We start from the raw sequence: 23,960 nt of genomic DNA on the forward strand, positions 1-23,960 counted from the left end.
CCTGCCCCGAGACTCTGCTTCTGCTTGGGTTCTGTCGACGCCTTGCCTCCCTCACGCTAAAGCCATGGAAGCTATTATTAATACAACACACGGATAAAGCCACTCCTGGCTCCAGCATCCCGTGATGTCTCTCCCTTTTCTTTCTTGAATTTTCTTGTGGTCAGAACCCAGTTCTCACAGATGTGTCTGTGTGTGTCTGTATGTGTGTGAATTCAAAGTTTTATTTAAGATTAATAGTACTACATAGAAAAAAAACATCAGTTCAGTTCAGTTCAGTCGCTCAGTCGTGTCTGACTCTTTGCGACTCCATGAATCGCAGCATGCCAGGCCTCCCTGTCCATCACCAACTCCCGGAGTTCACTCAGACTCACGTCCATCAAGTCCGTGATGCCATCCAGCCATCTCATCCTCAGTCGTCCCAGCATCAGTTTGAGGTGGCCAAAGTACTGGACTTTCAGCTTCAGCATCAGTCCTTCCAAAGAAATCCCAGGGTTGATCTCCTTCAGAATGGACTGGTTGGATCTCCTTGCAGTCCAAGGGACTCTCCAAGAGTCTTCTCCAACACCACAGTTCAAAAGCATCAATTCTTCGGCACTCAGCCTTCTTCACAGTCCAACTCTCACATCCATACATGACCACAGGAAAATCCATAGCCTTGACTAGACAGACCTTAGTCGGCAAAGTAATGTCTCTGCTTTTCAATATGCTATCTAGGTTGGTCATAACTTTTCTTCCAAGGAGGAAGTGTCTTAATTTCATGGCTGCAGTCACCATCTGCAGTGATTTTGGAGCCCCCCAAAAATAAAGTCTGACACTGTTTCCACTGTTTCCCCATCTATTTTCCATGAAGTGATGGGACCAGATGCCATGATCTTCGTTTTCTGAATGTTGAGCTTTAACCCAAATTTTTCGCTCTCCTCTTTCACTTTCATCAAGAGGCTTTTTAGCTCCTCTTCACTTTCTGCCATAAGGGTGGTGTCATCTGCATATCTGAGGTTATTGATATTTCTCCCGGCAATCTTGATTCCAACTTCTGTTTCTTCCAGCCCAGCGTTTCTCATGATGTACTCTGCATAGAAGTTAAATAAGCAGGGTGACAATATACAGCTTTCACGTACTCCTTTTCCTACTTGGAACCAGTCTGTTGTTCCATGTCCAGTTCTAACTGTTGCTTCCTGACCTGCATACAGATTTCTCAAGAGGCAGGTTAGGTGGTCTGGTATTCCCATCTCTTGAAGAATTTTCCACAGTTTATTGTGATCCACACAGTCAAAGGCTTTGGCATAGTCAATAAAGCAGAAATAGATGTTTTTCTGGAACTCTCTTGTTTTTTCCATGATCCAGCGGATGTTGGCAATTTGATCTCTGATTCCTCTGCCTTTTCTAAAACCAGCTTGAACATCAGGGAGTTCACGGTTCACGTATTGCTGAAGCCTGGCTTGGAGAATTTTGAGCATTACTTTACTAGCATGTGAGATGAGTGCAATTGTGCAGTAGTTTGAGCATTCTTTGGCATTGCCTTTCTTTGGGATTGGAATGAAAACTGACCTTTCCAGTCCTGTGGCCACTGCTGAGTTTTCCAAATGTGCTGGCATATTGAGTGCAGCACTTTCACAGCATCATCCCTCAGAACTTGAAACAGCTCAACTGGAATTCCATCACCTCCACTAGCTTTGTTCACAGTGATGCTTTCTAAGGCCCACTTGACTTCACATTCCAAGATGTCTGGCTCTAGATTAGTGATCACATCATCATGATTTCTGGGTTGTGAAGATCTTTTTTGTATAGTTCTTCTGTGTATTCTTGCCACCTCTTCTTAATATTTTCTGCTTCTGTTAGGTCCATACCATTTCTGTCCTTTATCGAGCCCATCTTTGCATGAAATGTTCCCTTGGTATCTCTAATTTTCTTGAAGAGATCTCTAGTCTTTCCCATTCTATTGTTTTCCTCTATTTCTTTGCATTGATCGCTGAAGAAGGCTTTCTTATCTCTTCTCGCTATTCTCTGGAACTCTGCATTCAGATGCTTATATATTTCGTTTTCTCCTTTGCTTTTTGCCTCTCTTCTTTTCACAGCTATTTGTAAGGCCTCCCCAGACAGCCATTTTGCTTTTTTTGCATTTCTTTTCCATGGGGATGGTCTGGATCCCTGTCTCCTGTACAATGTCACCAACCTCATTCCATAGTTCATCAGGCACTCTATCTATCAGATCTAGGCCCTTAAATCTATTTCTCACTTCCACTGTATAATCATAAGGGATTTGATTGAGGTCATACCTGAATGGTCTAGCGGTTTTCCCTACTTTCTTCAATTTGAGTCTGAATTTGGTAATAAGGAGTTCATGATCTGAGCCACAGTCAACTCCTGGTCTTGTTTTTGTTGACTGTATACAACATACTATACAGCAAAATATAAAGTAAAAAGTAAGAAAAAAATATCTTGACTGTGCCTTCCACACCCTGCTCCTTGCAGTTCCAAGCTTCAAACAATCACTGTTTACACTCTATTGTGTATCTTTCTAGAACACGTTTGTGTATTTACAAAAACGATCTCTACCTACTTACTCACCTCCATCCATCTCTTTCTCCATCACACAAATGTTCAGCATGTTGCTTTTCCCACTTAACAATAAGCTCAGCATCTTGACTCATATCAGAACATACAGATCAATTTATTATTGTTTTAAAATCTGCCCAGCATTCTATCATGCGGACATGCCATAGCTGATTTGAGCAGCCCTTCACCAATGGACGTTTCAGTGATTTTGTTTTATTTTGCTCTATCTGACTGTGGTCAACCCATTCACTGTTGGCCTTCCTCATGTGCAGCTGGACTGTAAGCTGCTTGAAGGCAGAGGCCACGTTCACGGCAGTCATGGCCGCAACTGCCTGTCCACACGCCTACACCATGCTTACTGAGTCTTCAGCACACACACGAGACCGCTACCATTATCAGCCCATGGCACAGAAGAGGAGGCTGAAGCTGATTGGCCAGGGTAGTTCACCCAAGATTCACGAAAGGTGGGTGGATGCAAGCCCATGGAGTCTGGCTGCAGAGCCTGGTGCTCAAGCCTCCTCCCTGCTTGCTCTGCGGGGTCCACCCACGTAATCCCCACAGATGTGCCAGCGTTTCGTCATGCTCTGGTTCGCAGTGTGGAATGGAGGGGAAGGGCTGGAGTCAACCTTGGGGGCACTCATCATAGCCTGACTTCCTAGGCTGTGCAAGTTACCAGGATGGTCCATGCCTCAGTTTCACCACCCCCCCGCCCCCACCCATTAAACAGAGATAATGATGATGCCCGCTTCCCAGTGCTGTTGTGAGGATTTAGCAACACCATCCGGGCCAGAAGCAAATTTTACAAATTTAGACCTCAGAGTAAAGACCCCATAATATTTGCTGAGCATGTTAAAACCTGAATTTGTTCTTTCCTCTCTATGTCTTCCTAAATATCACACAAAATAATCTAGTGGATACTAGATAAAAAGTTGACAGACTAGAATCTTCCTAAGGCATCTGGTCCCATCACTTCATGGGAAATAGATGGGGAAACAGTGGAAACAGTGTCAGACTTTATTTTGGGGGGCTCCAAAATCACTGCAGATGGTGATTGCAGCCATGAAATTAAAAGACGCTTACTCCTTGGAAGAAAAGTTATGACCAACCTAGATAGCATATTCAAAAGCAGAGACACTATTTTGCCAACAAAAGTCCATCTAGTCAAGGCTATGGTTTTTCCTGTGGTCATGTATGGATGTGAGAGTTGGACTGTGAAGAAGGCTGAGTGCCGAAGAATTGATGCTTTTGAACTGTGGTGTTGGAGAAGACTCTTGAGAGTCCCTTGGACTGCAAGGAGATCCAACCAGTCCATTCTGAAGGAGATCAGCCCTAGGATTTCTTCGGAAGGAATGATGCTAAAGCTGAAGCTCTAGTACTTTGGCCACCTCATGCGAAGAGTTGACTCATTGGAAAAGACTGTGATGCTGGGAGGGATTGGGGGCAGGAGGAGAAGGGGATGACCGAGGATGAGATGGCTGGATGGCATCACCGACTCGATGGACGTGAGTCTGAGTGAACTCCGGGAGATGGTGATGGACAGGGAGGCCTGGCGTGCTGTGATTCATGGGGTCGCAGAGTCAGACATGACTGAGCGACTGAACTGACTGAAGATATCTTTTGAATATATTGAACCAAAAAAAAAAAAAAGCCAGAATTCAGACATAGCAAGCATTTTTAAAATGAAAAAGCTAAAGAAAAGTTTGGAAAATTAGAGAAGAAATTACAAGGAAAAAAAAATACTCAAAAGGCTTGTATTAATTGATTGCATGTAGCGTATACTTGGAATTGAACTGAGAGAAACACTTAAATTCTTGTCGTCTTGGGACTTACACTTTAATTCACTAAAACTAACAAAATTGATATGGTTCATAGTTTAAAGTACAGAAATGTCTCTTTATAATTCTTCATATGTAAAATGACCCTCTTATTCTAGGTAAAGTAAGATTTTCTGATTTTTTTTTCTATCAGAAAATTGATAGACCTAACCAAATAAACTGAGATGTGCAAAGAACAATCTTTTTTTTTTTTCTGGAAAGTTACAATAATTTTTATGGCTTCATATCTTCATGGTTCTTTTTTGCTCTCCCTTATTTATTCATAGGAGGCAGGATGACTTATTAATCTAACTATAAATTTCTTCCTTAGATTGCAATTTTCATCTAGAGGGAAAACCCTTTTCATATTAATGGTCTGTATCATTTCTAGTAACAATACCTTTCTCCCTTTGTTTAAAAAAAATAATAATGATAGTAATAAAAAAAGTACTGACGTTCCTCTCCATATCAAAGTCTATCAGAAAGTAAATAGGGGAAACATATATTTTGATGCCATATTTCAGTCTGAGAAAAGTCGACAAAATTATTTTCATTATATATAGAACATATATATCATGCATATAGCTCAGAATCAATTAATTTAAAGTAATAATTTGTACAAATCCTCTCACAAAAATTTTAAAGGATATTAAACACCCTGTTTTATAAACACAACACTTAATTTAGGAAAAAAAAAACATTTAGAAGGTAATGCATTTAGGATAAGTGCACAACACATGAAAATAATAAATGAAATTTTCCCAGTTTAGAAAATGAATGTAATTAATTAACATTTAAATTACATTTTTAATTGCAATCATGCCCTCCCAGGGGACTCATAAGGGACCATAATTGCAATTAAAAGCATGTGGATTAGATAATAAAACAATGCACACTGTCTGAAATGTGCGATTTAAAATGGAAAACAGACATTGTTATCGGCACATCTAACTTAATTGTAGCCATAAAGCAAATGTGCTGTACAAAATAAAATTCACATACGGGAACATTTAATTCTGGAGTCTCTTAAAGGGGACACGCTTGAGAGCACATTTTATGACAGGTTCTGTTAGAAACAGCCCTTTAAGGCTTTCGGATCGAGGGCTGGTGCCTTAATGTTTTTGCATTAATAAAAGCAAAGCTGAATGTTCCTATTAAAACACACAGATACATTTAAGTAAGAGATGAAGCTCGATGTCTAAATTTAAGCTGTGGTGCATAATTTTATTAGCTGGACAGACTGTAAGGCCATGTAATTTTGAAACTACATGTTTTTTTTAAAACTTTTTTTTATTATTATTTTCTTTTCTTTCTGAGAGGATCATCATGAAGGGCATAAAGATTGGAGACTAGAGAAAGAAAAGCCAGAGAGACATAGGTCTGGCGGGGTGAGCGCCAGGCCATGACGCCCCCAGTCCCTGCCCCTAGACATTCCGAAGCCCAGTATCCTTCACCTTGAGGAAGCCAAACAAGTGCTCTTTAATGATACAGAGGTCCCCTATTTCATAGTATGAATCTCACCATCGTTTGATCAGAAAGCTTTAAAATACCATACGTACTGGTGTTGGTAATTGGTGAGCATTTGACAACGTCTGGAGACATTTTGCGATTGTCTCACCTTGAAGCCAAGGATGCTGCTAAATAACCGAAGGTGCATAGAATAGCTCCCCACAGCAGTGAGTGATCTAGCCCAGTAACGGCAAGGGTGAGAAATCCCAGGCCATATAAAGGGAAGCGAGACAGAGAACGGTCAGGCAATCACGCAAAGAAGGAAAAGAGATGCCTCCTTCCACTATGTGAGTGCAGATCTTGAGCAAAGTTGCTGGACTGGCCATGCTTTGTTCCATTTAAATAGAAAAAAATGATGCCAAACTTTTAATAAAGAACAATCAGATTTTGGTATGTGCCTGTAAGGAAATACAAAACCCTATCCTAAGAGGAGACGATCACAAACCTTCCAGAATTGCATTCCAGTAGATACAGACTGCAGTCTTTTGCTTTTTAGCCTAGATGTCAACTTCATTTGTTGATTTATGAGAAACAGTGACTCTATTTACAGTATAAATGTTAGCGTGAAATTAGAAGCGGCGTAGCTCTAGAAAAGCAGTATAATAGAAAGGCAAAGCCCTAGACTTGGAGGCTGGATAATCCTTTCAAAACCTGGCTTTGCAGGACTTCCCCGGTGGTCCAGTGGTTAAGAATCCGTGCTTCTACTGCAGCAAGCATAAGTTTGATACCTGGTCAGAGGACTAACCCACATGCCATGCAGTGTGTCAAAAAGTAAATTAAAAAATTCTAAAACCCGGCTTTGCAGTCACACTAGCTGTGTGACTTAGCTCAAGTCAATTTTCCTTTGCAAGCTCAGTTTTCACATCTGTTACACAAACTATAGTTACAGCATTCTTGCCATCCATGGTAGTACGAAGATCAGAGAAAAATGGGAAATATATGTAGATATACACACATACATATACCAAGTATATTTAGGTATGTATACATATAAATGCATGGGCTTCCCAGGTAAAGAATCTGCCTATCAGTGCAGGAGATGTAAAAGACACGGGTTTGATCCTTGGGTTGGGAAGATCCTCTGGAGTAGGAACTGGTAACCCGCTCCAATATTCTTGCCTAGAAAATCGCATGGACAGAGGAGCCTGGCAGGCTACAATCCATAGGGTCGCAGAGAGTCAGACAGGACTGAGCAACTGAGCACATATACACACACACATATGTAAGTACATATACTGTACAATGAATGTACAACTAAGTGCCTTCATATAATACACCGTGTATACAGAAGGACATATCTGGGTATGTGTATGTGGAATATTTCAGTGATATGCAAGTTCCCATGAAAATAGAAACTATTCTTAAGTTTTTGATGCTGCAGAGAACTGATATAAACTGATTTATGTTTTAAAGGGGGAAGGGCAGTTAGAGCTAATTCCTTTGGTAATTTTATGTTTACATACATCCACAGCTCACTCCGTCCTACAAATTCATTCACTCAACAGAATTTTTGAAATGCTGACTATGTGCCAGGGACCATGTTAAAGACAGTCAGAAAAAGGATGTTTTAGGTAGATGATAAAACATCTGGACTTGATCCCAGGACAAAGGGAGGGCACTCATGGATTCAGGCAAAGGATTAAAACTAATGGATTTGCATTTCATGAGAAACTCCCGTGGAGGGTGGAACGCTGGTCAAGGAAACGCGGCAGGTTGGAGATATGGAGAAACCAAGAGCTGATACAAATAGGGCTTGTAGCGTTTACCAGAAATTGAAGGAAAATCTGAAATCAGCAGATATGGCAATATAGTTTTTGTTTTTAAGAAAGCCTGACATGACAACCAACTCTAAATCTCTTTCCCTAATAGAGGTCAGCAGAAATGAAGATATAAGACTATTCAGGTTTGAGACCGATGAGTCCAAGATACCAATCCGTCATACTTTCCTGGGGCAAGTAAAACACAGGTTCGTAGAGCCCATTCATAGCCACCTTCGACCAGATGGACGGCGGGAGTGGGGACTCGGCAGTTCGGAAGCTAGGCACAGGGAGGGAAGGCGGTGCTGCGGCCTCCATTGTTTGTCTGCAATCCAGGCCGTGAGAAACAACACGAAATTTGACTCTGATCATTATTCAATTAGCTGAACATCTGATACCCAGGACTGTGGCAGAGCTGATCTTCTGTGTTTGCCAAATTCGGTTTACTTCTCCTCGTCCTACATTTCCTGGTTCCCTTCGTAGTTCAGTTTCGGGTTTGCGGTGGGTCTGACCAGTGAAACAGAAGTGACGACTTGTCCACACCACGTGACCACGGCAGAAGTGATGGGCGTGTCCACATCTTCTTCAGTGACTGGAGGCCAATAGGAGACGCTCCAGATGGTAAAGAAGTTCCACCAGGGGAGGAGACCAGCACAGGCATTGTGTGCACAAGACACGCACGTTTATTGTGTTGAACCTCTGAGATCTGGGGGCTGTTTGTCAGAATAGCTAGCATTAATTAACCCAACCAAATCAGGGAGACAGAAAAACAAAAACATCTTTCAGAGTATATCACAGGATATGCACAAATTCAATTTTTCCAATATCACCATAATTTTTTCCAAGGCAAAGTGTTTAAATAGGCATAGATGCTGTTTTTAGCGTCAGCACTGGTATATTTGAATGTAATTTCTACTCATTTGGAGTTAAACCAAGAATAGATTCCATTCTCAATAAACTGAACTATTTGAATTAGCCAGTGATTCTGAGATGCGGATGAGGGGATTTTTGTCTCTAGGATACACTTGGCAATATCTGGAGATATTTTTGGCTGTCACAACTTTGAGCTGGGGTGCTAAAGCTTCTAGAGGATAAAGGGTAAATATCCCACAAAGTACAGGATGGCCCCCACGGCAGATCGGTATCCAGTCTGAAAGGTCAATAGTGAAGGCTGAGAACCTCTGGGCTCATCAAATCGAAAGTATACTGGCACTGGGGCAGTAAGGCTTGCTTGCCGTCCGGACACAGTCACAAACCCATTATGCCCCAAAAGACAGTGGCCGAGCAGTACCAGAGAAGACCTACGGTCAAACAAGACTGCCCCTCCCAGCACGCTGATTGTTCGGCCACTTTCTGCCAGAGGGTGGCAGCTGGTCTGTCAGCGAGACCAACAGAAATGTTCCAGGGACTTTTATCGCCTGAGCACGAGAAACGTGGTTTGAAGGACCCGCTCACGCACACGTTCAACTCTTCTCCGTCCAACTAGCACTGTTGCTGTCGGCAGACCCGGCAAAGCCACACGCGTGATGTCGCGACTTTGCACCCTCCTCTTCACCCTTTCGGGCGCCGCGACTCCCGACCAAGCGAGGACACGCCTGACAGAAGGTTGCGGAGGCCACCTGCACTGCCTTCTCGCCTCGGCCTCTCCCTCGAGCACCACGCCCTCCACAGAGACAACTTACGATCACAGTGTTCAAGGGATTACGGATTAACATGTCAGCCAACTGATACGGCTTGAGAAACGCCAAGAAATCCGTTATTAAACACACACACACACACACACACACACACACAAACACTGCTCCCTAACATTCTGGGCCGTAACTCAAGGTCTGGTCTCAAAGTCTAAGAAGCAGTACAGTCTGATAACTTGGAGAGTGAGCTTCAGGGTTAGATAAACAAGTCTCCCCACTTTGCGCCGGTGTGACTTTAGGCAAGTCACTGAGCAGGTCTGAGGGCCGGCTTTCTCACTATATGAAGGAAATACGTTGACGTGTGATGAGGCCCTCTCCGTAGAGCGCGTGGTTATGTGTGACTTGGGCCCTGCCGGCCTCTGCCCACCCGCATCTTTCTGCCTCGTTCTGTACTCACTGTATTCTGGCCACCACCTTTTTGCCCCAGCAGCAACAAACCCAGCTATTTCTCACCCCAGGACCTTTGCACTTGCTGTCTCCTTTGTCTGAATGCTCTTCCTTCTTCCTCCAGGTTTTCTGAAGGACCAGCTCCTTCTCAGCTTTGTGGTCTCAGCCGAAATGTCTCCTCTCTCTGACCTTTGTTACTGATGTCGCTCCCTACCCCCGTTCTTAGGCAGTCACTATTGCTTCTTGGTTTTGTTCTCTTTGTAGTTATGGCCATCTTGGTTACATATTGATCTTTCTTGTCTGTTGTGTTTTTCTCACCCCTGATGTAAGCTGCATGTAGCCAGGGAATATGTCGTATTCAATAGATGTGTCCTCCACACTTAGAGTGTTTCACTCACAATTGGTTTTACTGAACATTTCTTGAATGACGTGAGCCCAAACTAACTTGGTTAACAGAAGCGGTTGAGACTACCCCAACACCACTTTCCATAACGAAACTAGGGTCAGGGACCATGAGCAAGGACTCTTGTCTAAGCTCTTAACAATATCCCCAAAGGGCAGAGACGTCCTCACTCAAGTCCTCAAGTTTTTATTACATCCTCACTTTGTATTAATTTCTCATCAATCACTGCAGGCAGAACAAGTCCTTGGGTTTGGTGACGGGACCACTAAACACACACCAGCATCTGAAACTAGAACGTTCATGAGGCATCTCCATTTCTGGGCCAAAGTGTGGGATGACAGGCAGGCGTATGGACCAATCAGAGGGCAGCTCAGCATCCCGGTGCCTCCGCACGTGTTTGCCATCAGAGTCACGTGAGGGCCTGCCTGCGAACACACACGGGAAGTCAAGGGTGGCTTCGTGGATTCCCCAATTACGTCTCAAATTGAACCATCAGGTGACGCCACACTGCCAGTCTGTCACTTGCCCCATGAAATGGATCTGAGATACAAACTACGCCTTAACTAGGCAGCCTCCACTCTTGCTGATCCCATTAGTTGCCCAATTGGGCAAGACGAGGTTTTAATTGCATGCCAGAACCTTTATTTCTCTGCCCCAGGCAAAGAGTTAACCACAGAAGCATACCGTTGACACATTAGAAGTTGGTCAGCGATGAAAAGTGAAAGAGCCTCTTTGGGAGAGAACTGAGGGGCCTGTCAGTTTCCAGCATTTTCCTCCAGAGCATCTGTAGCTACCTGAGGGGGTAAAATTTCAACCACCTCCGTAACAGTGTGACAAGGTATAAATAATGCATGGTGTTAATATTTCACAGTTTCATGGTGTGATGTAGGATAGCAGTGAAGGACAAGACTTGAAGGCGGACAGACACGGTCCAAACACTAGCTATTTCCTCAGTTTCCTCATCTGTCAAACTGGAAGAATTAATCACACCTTCCTCTTTGGGATATTCTGAGGATTAAATCAGAATGAAATGTTACAAGGAAAGGCTTGGACCCAACTTCTGACACTTCCTAGGTATACTGTGAGTGATATCTACTCTTATTACTTTTATCCATTTATCTACCCATTTTGTCACCCACCCAACCATGCATCCATTTCAGCCTCTGCAACAAATCCTACTGTTTGAGAGCCTAGTAGGTAGGGATGTTAGAGAGGAGAAGCAGGCACGAAATAGGAGGCGTGATTACATAACCATCAAACAAGGACCCGTTGCATCTCAAACATCAGTGATGCTAGGTCCCCCTAGCCTCGTCCTCCCGTGGCAGGCAACAGGAGCTTATTTACTGATGGCCATTCAGAGATGATGTGACTGGGATTGCAGTGTCTGTCCCATAAACAGGAAATTCTGTTTAAGGCAATGAAGAGGGAAGATGGGTCATCGCTGGGTAGGTGAAAACTTCAGTGTCTGAAACTTCAATTTCTTCCTTCTAATAGGAGGCTAGTCTTTAATTCAACCACATAGCTACAGGTGGCTAGTGATTCTTGAAGCAGACAGTGCAGATAAAGAGCATGGTCATCATCATAGGAAGTTCTCTTAGAGGAACATTCAGTTGCTCATCTCAGTATTTGGAACCTTATGTAAGTTCTGATTCCTTAAGAAGAGAAGCTGATCTTGGAGATGGTCTCTTCCTTTTAATATCTGTAAAACAATAAAACATGTTGCCTGTTGTACTGTTATCATTGCTCAGTCACTCCATCGTGTCTGACTCTCCGCAACCGCATGGACTGTAGCACGCCAGGCCTCCCTGTCCCTCACCACCTCCTGGAGTTTGTCCAAGTTCAGGCCAACTTCACTGGTGATGCCATCCAGCTATCTCATCCTCCGTTGCCCTCTTCTCCTTCTGCCTTCAATCTTTCCCAGCATCAGGGTTTTTTTCCAGTGAGTTGCCTGTTCTCATCAGGTTATCAAAGTACTAGAGCTTCAGCTTTAGCATGAGTCCTTCCCATGAGCATTCAGGGTTTATCTCCTTTAAGATGGACTGGTTTGATCTCCTTGCTGTCCAAGGGACTCTCAGGAGTCCTCTCCAGCACCACAGTTCGAAAGCATCGATTCTTCAGCGCTCTGCCTTCTTTATGGTCCTGCTCTCAGAACTGAAAGGATGACTGGAAAAACCATGGCCTTGACTACGTGGACCTTTGTCAGCAAAGAGCTGCCTTTGCTTTTTAACACAGTGTCTACTTCTGTCATAGCTTTCCTGCCAGGATGCAGTGGTCTTCTAATTTCAAGGCTGCAGTTGCCACACTACCAATCATCAAATCAAAGACAAAGGTGAGATAATATGGAAGTTTTCATACTTTTTTGTGGCAGACTTTTTTAATTAAAAAAATTAATTTTAAAAAATTTATCCCTACTGAGAAGCAATTGTGTAGTAAGAATCTAGAGAAATACAACTATTCTCACCTTTCAATCAAGTAATCCAAGCTGATTCCTAATCTTTACTAACCCCAACCTATTTTAATATAATGGCTAAACACACAGAAGGTTCTACATAAAAAGATGTTCACCACAGCAGTGTTTATAACAGCAGAAAAACTGGAACAAAGTAAATGCCTTTTCACAGGGGAATGATTGAATAAACACTGGTACATATACTTGATATTGTTGCATAAACACGATTCTTACAAATAAAATGTTACAACTGGGTAAGATACGGAAGACAGAATTAAATGGAAAAATAATCAGAATATAAAATTTTAACAGTTATCTATTCCTGGGAAACAAATTGCCCATTAGTTCAGTACCTAACAACAATGAACACTTATTATCTCACAGTTTCTGTGGTTCAGGAATCTGGAAGTAGCTTAAGTAAGTGACTCTAGCTCAGAGCATCTCTCAAGTTTGCAGTCAAGCTGTTGCCTAGGGCTGCACGCCTCTCAAAACTGGGGCTGAAGACTCAGCCTCGAAACTGGCTCCCGTGAGTTCTGGCAGGTGACTGTGAGCAAGCCACTGGGGTGTCTCCCTCGGTGCCTGACCACACCACCCGGGCTTCTGTGTGAGACTGACAGCAACGTGACAACGTGAGTAGTTCCCAAGGGGTGAGAGTGTGTGTGCAAGAAACTAAGATGGGGGCACAGACTTTTCATAACCTAATCATGATTATAAAGAACTGGGTGCCATCCCAACATGCTCGCCGAGTTCTGTTTATCAAAGGTGAGTCAGTAAGTACATCCCTTTTCAAGAGGAGGTGATCACACAAGGGTTCAGATCCCAGGAGGCGGGGATTAATGGGACCATCTTGGAGGCTGCTTGTCACAAAAACCAGCCGTACAATACAGCCCTACCATTTGAAACGACAAAAAAGGCTGGCTTCAAGAAATGACAGAAGCAGACACACAGAGGACAGAATGGGTTTTCACTTTAGCTTTCTCCAGCGGTAGGACTATGGGCTAATTTTTTCCCCCAGGTTCTTTCACTACTTTCCAATCATGAACAGTTTTTACAATTATCATAATGGAAACAATAAATGTTATATAATTAAAAGAGGAACCCTGATAAGAATACACAAGTGCTGTATTCATAACTGATGAAGGTCATTTTAAACCCACTTCCAACTCCAACATCAACTTCCCCAAATTCCTCTTTAAAAACATTTCTGCATTCACTTGCTGAGTCAGGTCTTGTTGTGAGCGAGCTCAGTAGCTGCGGCACCCAGGGCTACGCTGCCCCTTGGCTCATGGGATCTTAGTTCCCCGATCAGGGATTGAACCTGTGCCCCCTCCACTGGAAGGTGGATTCTTAACCACTGGACCAGTGGGGAAGTCCTTCCTTTATTTTTTTAAAAGAAACGATCTGTTGATGTCCCTGCAGTTGATAGAATGTGCTGGGTAAGATCCTTAGAGTGCAAATCTCCTCCTCCCTACCCCCTCCTTCCTGGAGCCTGGCGCCTCCCCTCCAGGCACCCTCCTGCCAAACTCCCGGGGCCCCTGTATTTTAATGTCTACACGGGCGAAGGGGCAGGATTGATGGTGCTGCAGTCAAGTTCCAGGCTGACACCGGCTGCAGAGGGGAACTCACGCTTAGCGCTTGACGTAACTTTTTGATGATTGAAACCTGAGTCTATCGACCGATCCCCCCGTGGCTGATCTCATCTTTTTACCATCAGAGAAACTGAAGCCGACTTACCAGGAAAGATAAAAAGAGGACGCGAATGGGCCATGCCTCAACACAGAGCGGAATAAGCCCATCTTTGATGGCTCGTCCAAAGAACATTCCGGATTCTCACAAGTGGCATGGCTGAACCCAAAATACGGCTGCAGCCGGTCCTCCTCCTCCCAGCTAGATTTCTCTGAGCTGGGTGTCCCTGCAGTTCTTTAGGGAAAGCTACACGTTTATTATTTTTTCCTTCAGAGACGACTTTGAAGCATATCTCTTTTCTTTATAAAAACTGAGCAGAAAAGAATACTGCAATTGACAAAACACTCTTGAAAGCATTTTAAAATAAGCACAATTAATAACAGCAACAGAGATTATTATTTACTGTTTAGAGCCAGGAGCCAGAGGCAGACGACACAGGTTCAGGTCTGACTCTGCTGTGTATTTAGTGGCAGCAGAAAAGATGGACAAGCCACATGCTCCCCTCAGCTTCAGCCTACTCATCTGAGAAGCGACTGTAATCGTCCCTATTCACTGAGCTGTGGGGAAGATGAAAGGAGATGACCCAAAGTGGGCATACAGTGCCTGAAACAGAACGACTGTTTATTAAAATGTGCTCCTTCACTACCATAACTCAAATAGCATCACTTATCTGCTTAAAATTCTATAATTGTTTCCTACTATAGAGAATTAAGTCAAAACTCCCCACAGTAAGGACAAAGCCCTGTGTCAGCTGTCTCTGTTGTCCTACCCTAAATGCACCTAGTCCAGCCCACGGGTCTTCTCTGCATCCATGTGGTTCACTTCGCTTGCTTTTACCCCAGGGCCTTTGCACTTACAATCTTTCTTCCTCAAACATTCTTTGCTCAGACATTTGTCTGGTTGGTTCTTTCTCAATATTGAGCTCTTGAGTCAAATACCACCTCATCACAAAGACTTTCATGACTTTCCTCCCCGCCCCCGCCCCCGCCGAAAATAAGCAAAGAAACCAACCTGCAATCAGAGGAGTAGGAAGGATTCAAATAGCAGTTTTCCTGAAAGAATACATTGTTCTTTCCTTCCCCTCTTCCACTACAAACTCCTCTGTATTTGTTAATGTTTTCATGGCTTTATTCTTAGATCCTGTTGCTGATCTGCTTTTAGATTAGTGGAAATTTTCACCTGGCTTGTTAGCACCTTATAAAGAAAGAGACTCAGGGTAGGGAATAAATAGATAAAGAGATGAATTTAAAGAAGATGAGACTATGGCGAGTGTGATAAAAGCATTTCCAGAGATGTCATTCGCAAAATGGTTCATTTAGACAGGGGCTCTTAACTCTGCCCTTGAGCGTGTTTCATGTGGCCCCTGCGCAGCATTACTGTGAATATCTGAATCTGAAACCAGAGATGATTGTCGAATACAGAGCAGGGATATTTTGCACAAGCAATGATTAGACCCTGAGCGGCCATCAGGGATTTGATACTAACTCCCAAACTCATGAAGATGAAAGACCATCTCCTAAAAAGGCAGTCCCCTGTAAACCCTGTCAGCGTTGCCCCCTTCCTTGGGAGAGAGAGGGCCTCTTTAACGCGGGTGTCTGAGCCCAGTGCCATCGGGAGCAGCTGGCCTCCCAAGGCCCTCTCCTATGCGCTCCTCTGGTTTACGTTCTCCAGACTTTGGATTCGCTGGTGCCCACCACGCGCCCTCCTATCCCTGGGCCGTGGGGCATGCCGGCCCCTCTGCCTGGGAAGACTGTCATCTTCTTTCTATTCTTACCCCCTCACCTTCAGTCCTTGCCTCATACTTCATGTTCCCAGAAGAACATTCTCCAACTTCCCTGACGAGCACCCTTCCCCTCAAAAGTGCTCTTAGGTACGTAACACCTCTGTTTCACAGCCCTGTTCGTAGGCTCAGCCTTATAATTATTTAACTAACAGCTGCCTCTATCACTGGTGTGTGAGCTCTGTTCTGGCAGGAAGTGTGTCAGATTTTGCTCAGCATGAAATTTGCTGTCGTTATCACAGTTACTGGATTAGTATGGTGTATTCAATAAATATTTGTTAAATGAGTGAAAAAAAAACCAACCAATGAATTTACTTTTAGCACCGACTGAAAGAATAAATCCATAATAGCAATTCATATTTGAACAAAAAAAGCAATTTCTTGATGTTAGCCACTTGAGCCTGTGTTTTTTGAATTCTTGATTCTTAAAATCATTCATTCAAAAAGCATTTACTTCTTCTTAACTGACATTTTGTTGCTGTCATGGGAAGGGTAGATGTTATGTGGGTTCCATGAACTATAACTGATTCACTTTGATTTACTCTATATTTTTCTATGTAGAACAAAGGTCAGTACACTTTCTGTTTAAAGGGCCAGGGAATAAATATGCAAGGCTTCAAGGGCCATATGGTTGCTATAGCAACTATTCAACTCTTCCTTTGTGAGAGAAAAGCTGTCAGAGACAAGGCGAAAAAAAATGAGCAGGACTGTGTGCCAATAAAACTTTATTTACAAAAAAGAGGTGTTGGACTGGACTCGGCCCACAGGCTGTGCTTTGCTGACCCTTGTCATGTAGGATGGGGGAGAAAAAGGCAAAATAAGGGATTAGCCTGGCATTTCATCCTGGAGAGTCTCCTGGTACAAGGACTTGGCCCTTCAACTGACCTCCCCGGGCCTGAGTGTACTGGTTATCAAATGGCAACAATGACCACAACAAACCGTGGTCATTAAGATAAAACTGCACGAGTGCTCAGTTGAGCAGTCACGTCCGACTCTTTGCAACCCCACGGGCTTTAGCCTGCCAGGCTCCTCTGTCCCTGGGATTTTTCAGGCAAGAATCCTGGAGTGGGTTGCCCTTTGCTACTCCAGGGGAACTTCTGGACCCAGGGATCGAACCTGCGTCTCTTGCGTCTCTTGCATGGGCAGGCATATTCTTTACCACCTGGGAAACCCCGTGAAGATGAAAGACCTACTGAGCGAGCGAGAATCGAATGAGCTCGGTTTGCATTACATGCATACTTCTTTTTATGTGTATGTTCTACCTAAAGCCAGTCATATTGATTTTCTTTCTATGGGCTAGAAGGCAGCAGAGGATGAGATGGTTGTACAGCATCACCAATCCAATGGACACGAGCTTGAGCAAACTCCAGGAGACGCGAAGGACAGGGAAGCCTGGCGTGCTGCAGTCCATGGGGTCACAGAGTTGGACACCACTCAAGGACGGAACAACAATGGCTGTGATATGTAGGCTTTTTCTGCCCACAAAGTAAACGCAAGGAAGGGAAAAGAGTGAGGCAGCATAAAGAACGTCTTAAGGATAAAACAGCGCTCGGGTTCCTGTGTGGAGGGTGGGCTGCGCCCACTGCCAGAGCCCGGGAGCGCCGTGGAGGCGGCCTGACACCGGCGGGTGACCCCTTCGGGGGCAGAGGCTCCGGGAGGACAAGGGCCTGGCATCCCTGCAGGTTTCCCATCGCACAGAGAAGGTTCCTGGGAAACAGATGTTGATAGAAGGAAATAGCAAATACTTTCTGGGGAATCTAGAACAGCTTGTTTAAAAGACATGCTGCTATCAACGTCCTCCTTAGCATCGTGTTCTTGCATGGGTGGGCCTGAACTTCAAAAATTCACCCACAGTCCAGCCGATCCCCACAACCAACGCTGCTGCCGTAGACATCCAAGCCTCCGGTGTCTGCCTTGGACAGCCGTGTCTGCGGCCCGTCTGCAGGCCCCAGCCTCCCCTTCCCATGGTCTGAGCAACGGCACTTAGTCTTCCCACACACAGCTCAGAGACGGGTCCTCTCCTGCTGCAGACCTCCAAGCAGCATCCATCACCCGAGAATGGCATGCAACTGCCGGGGCCTCACCCACGGCCCCGCCCCGGCTCTGCGCGGCCGTCCCGGCCTCTGCTTGAGATGCCCAAAGCCCACAGCGGCCTCAACCTGGACTCCCGCGGCTTCCTCTGCCCGAGATCTCACTCAGCCCCCGAACACCCTCACACCTCACGCCGCGGCATCGTCTCCTTGGCGGGGAGCTGCCCTGACCGCCCCATCCAGCACGGCTGCGATCTGTAAATCTCAGTCGACTTTCTCAGCTTCTCTCCTCATCACAGTGCCAACCACCTGGGATTCACCTGTTCATGGCCTGACCCCTCCACCCTTGTCTTTCCTACTAGAATATGAGCTCCATGGGGCAAGAATCTTATTCTTCACAGCTACAAACCCGAAGTCTAGTAGGCATGTACTAGAGGTTTGATACACGTGTGCGGAACATATAAATGAAAGCAAAACACCTGGGAACCATCCATTCATCTCTTTCTCTCTCCCTCTAAAAGCAGAAGCAAATCAGACTCATTATCAAAGGTAGAATAAATATGTTGACATGTATTATTACATATAATTCTAGTTTAAGCTGATAGAAACCAATCAACCTCTAACTGGTGCTTCCTATAGCACAGATGAAATTTTCATGATAAGGATAATGTCTTTAAAAATTACCAACTTAATTTTGGGAGAGGAAGGGTGGGGCAGGCTTGTTCAACAGAGCCTTTGTGAAGTGCATCTGTAGAGAGTTCCAGAAAACTGCAAAAGAAGGATTCTTTCAAATCTTTCACCAGAGGCACCGATAAAAGGTAGAATTCTTAATGACAATCAGAATGTTTTACACCCACAAGGAGCTAAGCTCTGAAAAAATATTTGCTCCTAGAATCACTGAATCTTGAGTGTAAATCGAGCAATTAGCTTCTTTGCTCAGAGCGGGTAGGATTATAGCTGTACTGAAAATTAAATACAGGCAGATTTGGGGAGGAGTTTAAAAGGGCGCGTGCTACAAGAGTGCTCTGCACAGCTGCGACACGCGCAGAAGTAAAGCTTGCTTGTGACGCCAGGAGTTACAGGGAATCGGATGGTGTCGAACAACGGACAGGCCTTACGTTCTCTGCTTCATAAAGTTTTGGGATGTTTAAGTTCTCTCAGGGAGAAAGACCACAGAAGAGGGCATTTGTCTCTGGATGAAGGGAAGACACTCAGATCACTGCAGCAGCTCTGATATTCCCCGGCCTATGGAAATGTTATCTCAAGATCTTCGATCGCCTTTGGAATACAAGCTACTGGGGAAATGGAATAGACCAAAGGAAAAAAAAATTCAAGAAATAAGTATTAATTCAGCATTGTGTGGGATTGCACTTGCTCTTTCATCCAGAAATGTGGGGCCTGCTTCAGTAATTTTCCTTGCGGGCTGCACGAGCTAGGACTCTCTCCCTGAATCATGGGGTTTTGTGCTTCACAAGACCTGGGTTTTCTTCTTTTATAATTTTGTTTATTTATTTACTTTCGCTGGGCTGGGTCTCTGCTGCTGCGCAGGCTTTGCTCTAGTTTGGACGGGCCGGGCCGCTCTCTCACGGTGCGCCGGCTCCTCATTGCCCTGGTTCTCCTGGTGCGGAGTGCGGGCTCTAGAGGGCGTGGGCCTCGGTGGTTGAGGCTCTCAGGCTCCAGAGCACTGGTTTGATAGCTGTGGTGCACAGCAGCTCTGGGCTTAGTTGCCCCGTGGCCTATGGGATCTTCCCAGATCAGGGATCGAACCCGTGTCTCCCGCATCAGCAGGTGGATTCTTTACCACTGAGCCACCAGGGAAGCCCAAGACCTAGGCCTGAGCTTTGACATTTGAATGCCGGGTATCCCTGGGGAAATCACTGACCTTACCCGAGCCTCTTTATCCATTCAAGGGGTGATCAATTTGGCTCTGCTGTTTCTCAAGTTTATTGATGACGTTTAAGTGAGATGACACATACAAGTGCTTTGCTCCTGGAGAGCGTGGCTCAGATGCAAAGGGACAGGGCGCTAAGGTGAGGACTGGAGCCCCAGGTGTCTGCAAGAAGCAGCCAGCGAGACAAACAAGGGACTCTGTGAACTACAAGCGTCAGCTCCATTCCTCCCGCCCTGCCCCACAGCCGACTGCTGCTCATCCTGTGTCTGCTCTCGCGGTAACTAGTCCCACTGCCCGTTCCGTCGCTCAGCCCAGAACGGAAGGTCAGCTCAGCCTCTTCCGCCTCTCGCCACGTCACACTCTTACCGTCTCCAATCTTCCAGCCCCTATTACTGCTGCCCTAGTTCAGCTCTCATAATTTCTCAGCTGGACTATTCCAAGATTCTTCTGACTTTCTGGAATCAAGTCTAGTACACATTAAAGCCACTTTTTATGGCTTTAGAATGAATCTTTCAGCAAGACGAATTTAATGAAGTAATGTGCCCTCCCGCTCTCTCTTGTCACGCTCTCCCCATGCTTAACAGCGTTCCGGGGGCATTGACTGGGTACCCACTGCCCAGAAGACAAGGACAAAATGCATCGTTAGGGAATGCCGGGAGCACGATGATTCCTGCTATAGCACTATTTCCTGACCGCCTCCCTGGACCACGTGCTTTGCGTTTTACATTCCACTCAGCAGAACTCTTCAGTTTCAAGCACAAATCATGTTGTCCGCTGTCTTAGTGTCTTTGGTTGTATCGTCCTCTCTGTGTGAAATGCTATCCACACTCCCCCTCAATCCTGTTTATCTGAAGCAAACCTAACATCTTTCAATACCCAAACTAAGCATCAGTTCCCTGTGAGGCATTTTTTTTTTGCTCTTTATCTCCTCTGTTCCCAAATAGGTCTGAACCTGTTTCTAAGGCAGTATTTGCTTTGCGTGTCTTTCTCCTCCTGCTGGACTTTAAGTAGATTCGACGCCTAAAACCTGCATCTTAGTTACCTGAGTGCGCCTAGCACTCAGCATCATGTCCTCATAGGCATCTCCTGAAATTCTCTCCTCCTTGGTTCCTTTAGTATCATTCTTTCCTATCTTTTCCCCCTACCCATATAATCTTTCAGTTATATGGGAGTCGGCGGGATTGGGGTTGTAATATTTCCATGTGGACACCATCATCTGGCATTCGGAAGTACAGGACGATTCTTTTCTTCCACAGACACTTATGTTTTGTTCCGTTTTGCTTAGAGTGCATGGCCTCTTGAACTAGCTTTTGTCGGCTCGGTGTAGGTGTGGATAGGTGTATAAACTTTGAATGGGGGGCTTCCCTGGTGGTTAAGAGGCCACCTGCCAATGCAGAGGTCCCAGGTTCGATCCCCGGTCCAGGAAGATGCCACACGCCGTGGGCAACTAAACACGCGTGGACTACGCCTACCGAGCCTGCACCCTAGACCACGTGCCCTGCAATAAGAGAAGCGACCGCAGTAAGAGGCCTGTGTCTGCAACTGCGGAGTGGCTTCTGCTCGCCACAGCTAGACCCAGAACAGCCAAAAGCAGGTAACAAGCACTTACTTAATTTAGGAAATGTTGAGTAGCAGAAGAACAATAAAAACGACACAGGAGACAGTAGGGCTGATGAAGACAGTAGTGAGCAGAGTTCTCACACCCTCATCTGTGACCACTGTCCCCATGAGAAAAGGGGGTCCTGGGGCTAGATTTCCTGACTCGAAGAGAAGCCAGACATTTAGAGCCGAATGTAACAAGCCTTCTAATATTTGACTAAAAGTTAATTACTGCTTAAAGTTCTGAGAAACACTGGAAACACGTCTGGAGTCAGTATTGTCTCGTGGGCTACAGCTTGTGACCCAGACAGTCCACGACTTGCGGCTTTCCCGTTAACCAGTGGCTCGTGTTCGCACTGCCTTCTGGGGCTGATGCAGCATCTAACTGGACTCTCATCTAGATCCTACCCACTAACCCATTTGAGGGAGTGAAATGTGCAGAATTCCCCCAGATAACGGGCTTTCACACCCTTTGCACTTTTTCCCAGGCCCAGGTCCTGAGTGGGTGAAGTCGTTTTCAGAATGAGAGCTCTGCGCGGTGGGAAGAATGAGAGCTCCGCGCAGTGGGAAGACAGCTCAGCTTTGGTTTCCCCCCAGTCTTCAGTTGTCTGTCCTAGGCACCCTCTGCCCGTCCTGCACTTCTATTCTCTGTCGTCCTCTGGTGCATGGGAGGCTGACCCGAGATCAGGTCAACGGGATTCTGCACCCTCTACCTCCCGTGTCTTCCGGCTTCCCCATTTGTGTTCATCCAAAGGAGATGATGGGCTGGTAGGGGAGACGGAGGTGGGAGTCTATGTTTCCCCGACTTTGGGGGCCAGGTGGCCATGAATTCTGGGTCCCTCTACCTTAGGTGACAGCTCCTGGGAGTCCGGTACATGCAGCCACACCTTACCAGGTTCCAGAAGTAGCCCTCTCCTCACGCCCCTTCAGCAAAGACTCCTTTCTGTCAAGAGTTTCAGGTCGCAGCAGCGTCTCTCGTTGGTTTAGTAAAAACCACTCCCACCCCTGATAGTCCCCTCATTACCCCGTGGAGTACGTCAGGCGTCTCCTGCCTCATAATGCTACCGTAACACTGCACACCATTAATTATCCAAATGGACCATTTGGAGCAAGACAGCGAGGGCCTGGTTTGCATCGGAACCACCGGTGGGCTCACCAAGTACTTCTCCTGTAAGCACTCAGTAAATATGTGTCAGAAAAAGACATTAACCTTTATTTAACTCACTGAAAAACTTTAAAAAATCAATACAGGTTCGAACACCTGTCTTAGAGAAACAAAAATCTAACACATATTAATTTTTTCCCCATAGCTTGCATTTCGGTAGTAGGCACATTTTATATAGAAAGTAAGGTTTATATACCATAAAGGGGCGGGGGGTGTGGAGGAGCTAAATGAATGTCAATTAATGATCATGATGATAATCCAAGCAAAAGTGCTGAACACATCATTCACCAAGTTCTGTGCTGTGGGTCCAGGCACACCGTAGCATCCACCGTGGCTGCATGTGGAAGGCGGCGGCTCCTGACCCCCCAGGGAGAGAAGACCTACGTTTATGATTGTTCGCTCGACTTTACTGCTCAGACAGAAACTGTTCAAGGGAAAAGACGTTTACTTGCACCAAGTCATACATGGGAACAGTGCCTTAAAAACATTTACTGTTTTTGATTACTTAAGTCATTCTCATTTCCAAACAAAACTGACATTTCCTTTGGGAACTATTTGTGCGCGTGTGTGTGCCCAGTCGCTTCAGTCGTGTTCAGCTCTTTGCTGTTTCATACACTAGGACTTTGGGCTGTGGGGTGTGGTGTGTACCTCTTTTCAGGATCCTCGGAAAAATTCACGGGCCTTCAAGCGCTTGGAGATCTGACCAAACACGCATTGGTTGTCTGCTTCAGTCGTTCAGCCGTGTCTGACCGCGACCTCATAGACTGTAGCCCTCCAGACTCCTCGGCCCCTGAGGTTTCCCAGGTAAGAATACTGGAGTGGGTTATCATGCCCTCCTCCAGGGGACCTTCCTGACCCAGGGATCAAACCCATGTCTCCTGCACTGAAGGTGGCTCCTTCGTCACTAAGCCACCAGGGAAGCCTAGGGAATTCTTTAATCCTGTTAGATATAATCTGATAAGCCTCTTACTCATGTTTCATATCCGGGCTTAGGTAGGGCCTGGAACCCTAACTGGGGTGGTTTCATTCAAGGTAAGTGGACCATCTATACAGACACCTCTGCCATGTGAGGCCCGGAACCTCCTTCCACCAGGACACCAATCTATGTCTCCGGAACCTCCTTCCACCAGGACACCAATCTATGTCCCCGGAACCTCCTTCCACCAGGACACCAATCTATGTCCCCGGAACCGCCTTCCACCAGGACACCAATCTATGTCCCCGGAACCTCCTTCCACCA

The 23,960-nt window shown here is 45.5% G+C and overlaps 1 protein-coding gene and 1 long non-coding RNA gene across 4 annotated transcripts in view; one reads left to right on the forward strand and one right to left on the reverse strand.

The window, feature by feature from the left end:
- Window positions 1-23,960, reverse strand: part of TSHZ2 (teashirt zinc finger homeobox 2) — a 488,293-nt gene that overhangs the window by 284,089 nt on the left and 180,244 nt on the right. The gene's annotated exons all lie outside the window — the stretch shown is intronic.
- The window catches only part of LOC120869054, a 22,781-nt gene continuing 16,116 nt past the window's right edge, over window positions 17,296-23,960 (forward strand). Inside the window, exon 1 of the long non-coding RNA XR_005722417.1 lies at window positions 17,296-17,449. This is a non-coding gene — a long non-coding RNA (uncharacterized LOC120869054). The remainder of the gene's footprint in view (window positions 17,450-23,960) is intronic.

This window comes from Oryx dammah, unplaced genomic scaffold, assembly GCF_014754425.2.
Source record: "Oryx dammah isolate SB20612 unplaced genomic scaffold, SCBI_Odam_1.1 HiC_scaffold_10, whole genome shotgun sequence".
In the NCBI taxonomy this organism is placed as follows: domain Eukaryota; kingdom Metazoa; phylum Chordata; class Mammalia; order Artiodactyla; family Bovidae; genus Oryx; species Oryx dammah.